This window comes from Musa acuminata, chromosome BXJ2-5 (genome assembly GCF_036884655.1).
Source record: "Musa acuminata AAA Group cultivar baxijiao chromosome BXJ2-5, Cavendish_Baxijiao_AAA, whole genome shotgun sequence".
NCBI classification, from domain to species: Eukaryota; Viridiplantae; Streptophyta; class Magnoliopsida; order Zingiberales; family Musaceae; genus Musa; species Musa acuminata.
This window is the reverse complement of record NC_088342.1, coordinates 22,307,211-22,312,015: the sequence shown is the minus strand read 5'-3', so window position 1 is coordinate 22,312,015 and position 4,805 is coordinate 22,307,211. Positions and strand designations below refer to the sequence as shown.

At 37.1% G+C, this 4,805-nt stretch overlaps 1 non-coding gene across 1 annotated transcript; it reads left to right on the top strand.

Annotated features, from left to right (window-relative positions):
- Window positions 1–4,318: 4,318 nt before the first annotated feature.
- Window positions 4,319–4,421, top strand: LOC135613279 (U6 spliceosomal RNA). Its single transcript, XR_010487262.1, has one exon. It is a non-coding gene; the product is annotated as a U6 spliceosomal RNA (small nuclear RNA).
- The last annotated feature ends 384 nt before the right edge of the window (window positions 4,422–4,805 follow it).

Sequence of the window (4,805 nt, the reverse complement as noted above, 5' to 3'; positions counted from 1 at the left end):
ATACTAAATGGATATGGAAGGAGATTCTCCAGCGATTTGAACTCAATAGGCTGCCGCAACCAAACTTGTATCAAGAATTAGGCGACCTCATACAAAGTTTCTCAAGAAAAGGACCTCTTACACAATTGGCAAAGGTTACTTTTAGATGTGCTATTTGGTGGATGTGGAAGGAGAGATGTAGCAGAATCTTTGAGTGTCAACACACAAACAATGCTCAGCTCTTGACAAAGATTATTAGAGACTCAAGATCATGCATGGAGCACAATCTCAAAATGGAGCACTTTACACGAAGAGAAAGAGATATTTTTGTCAAATTCAATTTTACTATTAGCTAAAGATCTTGGCAATGATGTTAAATGTTGTAACCACTGGTAGTCTTGGCACATCTTAACATGTTCGCTACAGTTAGGAGTTAAAGTCTACAGCATGTGTAGTCATAACTACCACATGTGTACTCAATGAGTTACTTGACTTTGTCTATGACTTGTTTAGACAAAGCTATTTGTAGAAACTTTACACATAATCAATTTACTTTTACTTACCAAAAAAATAAATAAATAAATACCCCTCAAATCTCAGCTGAGATTGTAACTTTTTGAGAAGCAATTGATTGAGAGAAAGGTCTTAGAAAAGTCTTAGCAAGTCTTGTTTTTTGCTTGCTTGCTTGCTTTAGCAAGTCTTGGTTTCAATTTACTAGAGTGTTCACCTCCTTCTTTCTTGCTGAAAATTTGTAAGAGTGTGAACCGCTTGTAAAAAGTTGTAAGAGGGGTATTTGCCCTTCCCCTTCAAGAGATTTGCTAGTGGAAGGTGGGAGCCTCATCGAAGAGGGCCTCGCAAGTGGATGTAGGTCATTTGACCGAACCACTTTAAAATCGGCGTGTTCTCTGGTTTACATTTTCTTATTGCTATTTATATTACTGCAAACCTTCTTACGTGCTTTATTTCCTCATTACCTTTGCTGCACACCTTTACGAACACGCGTTCAAGTTAAGCTTTTCAAGTTCGGTTTTTATCGTATGAAAGATTTTTCCAAAACTAATATTTTAATCCGCAGCACTAATTCACCCCCCCCCCTCTTAGTGTCGCTCCGATCCTAACAATTGGTATCAGAGCCCGGTATTTCTCATTTCAGATTTACACTCGAGAGAAATGACTCTTCATGGCTTTCAAGAGGGCTTATCGGTTGTTCGTCCACCGTTGTTTAACAGATTGGACTACACTTATTGGAAAACTCGAATGAGAGTTTTCTTGATTTCTATGAATTTGAATTTATGGAATATCGTTGAAAATGATTTTCAACTTCCCTCTAAACCGATAAACGAATGGTCGGATTTGGAGAAAAAGTATTTTTCTTTAAACACAAAGGCTATGAATGCCTTATATTGTGCACTTGACAAAAATGAATTTATCGCGTTTCGATCTGTGACTTGGCTTTTGATATTTGGAGAACTCTTGAGGTAACTCGTGAAGGCACTAGCCGAGTGAAAGAGTCCAAAATGAATATTCTTGTGCATTCTTACAAACTTTTTCGGATGAAACCAATTGAGTCCATCGGAGACATGTACACCAAAGCTCTTGGTAAAAGTTTTTCTAACTTTGAACTAGTCATTAAAATCTTAAGATCCCTTCAAAAAAGTTGGGATCCAAAAGTTACGGCCATTCAAGTGGCTAAGGACCTTAAAACATTCCCTCTTGAAGAACTTATTGGGTCACTAATGACCTACGAAATGACGTGTCAAGATCATGACAAACTCGAGAACCCCCTTCCAAAGAACAGAAAGGATATGAAACTCACATCACAAGAAGATCACTTGAAAGGAACATCAAGTGATGAGGACAATGATGAACTTGAACTTCGAACACTATATCTTAATAAGTTTTTTTTTTTAAGTAAAAGTAAATTGATTTTGTGTAAAGTTTCTACAAATAGCTTTGTCTATACAAGTTATAGACGAAGCTAGGTAACTCATAGAGTACTCATACGGTAGTTATGACTACACATGCTGTAGATTGTAACTCTTAACTGTGGCCAACAAATAAAATTTAAAGTCCAAATATGCCGATATCCTTAGCGCAATTCCGCTCTTGGCCCGATGCCCAACGTCCGAAGCGTTCTACCATCCAATATCCTAATTTGATCTCCTTCGGCGCAACGTCAATTCCTCCTGCGTTAACTATATAATCCTGATCGAGTAGACCTACATCACTCAAAATGCAATTAAACACCTAAACACAATCAATTAGTTTCATCATCAAAATCTGAGATTCAACAATCTCCCCCTTTTTGATGATGATAACTAATTGATGACTAACAGAGTTAACCTTAACTCCCCGGAGTTTAACCAAACTCCCCCCAACCAATATGCCATTGATAGAACACTTGGATTATCCCAAATCCAAGCAACATTTTTTTTTTTTTATAAGTAAAAGTAAATTAATTTTGTGTAAAGTTTCTACAAATAACTTTATCTATACAAATTATAGACGAAGCTAGGTAACTTGTAGAGTACTCATGCGGTAGTTATGACTACATATGTTGCAGACTATAACTCTTAACTATGGCCAACAAATAAAATTTAAAGTCCAGATATGCCAAGATTTCCTGTGGGTATAGCTTTTGACATCATGCCCAAGATCTTTAGCTAATAGCAAAATTGAATTTGATAAAAATATCTTTTTCTCTCTGTGTAAGGTGCTCCATTTTGAGATCGTTCTCCATACATGATCTTGAGTCTCTAATAATCTCTGTCAAGAGCTGAGCATTGTTTGTGTTTTGACACTCAAAGATTCTACTACATCTTTCCTTCCACATCCACCAAATAGCGCATCTGAATATAACCTTTGTCAATTGTGTAAGAGGCCCTTTTCTTGGAAAACATTGCATGAGGTCAGCTAATTCTTGATGCAAGTTTGGTTGTGGCATTCTATTGAGTTCAAATCGCTGGAGACTCTCCTTCCATATCCATTTAGTATAGTCACAAGCAAAATAGAGATGGTCAACAGTTTCTTCTTGTTGCATGCAAAGGGAGCATCGGTTAACATGATGGATACCTCTTCTTTTCATATTGTCTATTGTAGGAAGTTTATTCAGAAGGGCCTGCCATGTACATAAGGAATGTCTCTGTGATCCTGATCGATCCCATGTCCAACTGCTTGGGAGCCACTTGTTATTTCTTTGCCTAATTTGATTCCATACGGATGTGACACTAAATTTACCATTGTCATGAAGCCAAATAAGTACATCTGAAGGGTTGTTGCTGATTGGAATAGCTGTGATAGTCGGCCAAAGTGATAACATTTCAGGAGAAATAGGGGTAGGGAGACACCAGGTACCATTAGCAATGAACTCGGAAACCTTCAAATCTTTGGGAGCCCCAAGGTCTTTTCGTATTCTGTCACTATATAATTGATATATACTTTTCTCATTCACCCAAGGATCGTACCACATATTAGTATTAGTTCCAGTAGAGATTGCATAAGAAATGTGTTTGATTAGCCAATTCCTTACCTTTAAAATTCCTTTCCAAGCTGTAGAGTGGTATGTTCTTGTTTAAATTTTCCGAATCGATTCCTTTGAAAGATAACTAGCAGAAACCCATTGTGACCATAAGGAACATTTGTCTTGCAAAAGGTCCCACAATTGCTTTACCAAACATGCTTTATTCAAATCTCTTGTATTTCTCAAGTTCAGCCCCCCTTCATCTTTCCGTTTGCAGATGCTGTCCCAATTTACCATATGCATTGTCTTTTCATTTGTGCCATTCCAGAAGAAGTTTATTAATAACCGTTCAATATCTTAGATAAGTTCAATAGGCAGAAGAAATGCATTAGACCAATATATAGAGTAAGAGTACAACACCGAACGGATGAGTTCAAGTCGTCCTGCTTTTGAAAGAAGCCTATTTTTCCAGGAGGAAATTCTATTCTTTATTTTTTGCAGGATAGGCTGACAGTGGGTTTTGTGAATGCTAGTGGATATGAGTGGAAGACCAAGATATGTAACTGGCAGATTTCCCTCACTAACCCCTAGGGTATGTGCAATAACATTTTTGTCCTCAATGCAAGGGCTCATGTAGACTTTACTTTTCGCATGATTTAACTGAAGGCCATAAATTATACCAAAATCATTCAGAATAGTAGCCAGATTTCTTACTGAAGTTAAATCATTCTGAAGAAAGATAAGAAGATTATCTGCAAAGATTATATGTGATATATGAATAGGGCCAGCATGGGGTACCTTAATACTTTTTTGGTAAGTAAAAGTAAATTGATTATGTGTAAAGTTTCTACAAATAGTATTATCTTTGGTAATATGTGTGTCTCTTCGGAGACATCCGATAAAATTGGAACGATACAGAGAAGATTAGCATGGCCCCTATGCAAGGATGACACGCACAAATCGAGAAATGGTCCAAATTTTTCGGTACCTTAATACTGCCATCAGAGACCGCATATTCTAACATATAGCTAAGTCCTTCTATTGCAATTGTAAAGAGATATGGAGAGAGTGGATCGCCTTGTCGGATGCCATTCTTGCTCCCAAAAAAACCAATTGGTGAGCCGTTGAAGAGTATTGAAAACTTTGGAGTTTCTAAGCAACATTGAATCCAATTAACCCATTGTTGAGGGAAGTTCATACCGTGGAGCATCTTATAGATAAAGTTCCTATTAACTGAGTCAAAGGCTTTTCGTAGATTAGCTTTAAAACAGATTTTTGTCCCTTTTGCTTTTGAGTGCAGATCCTTAACCAAGTCATTAGCAAGCAGAATATTATGATATATACTTCTCCCTTTAATGAAAGCAGC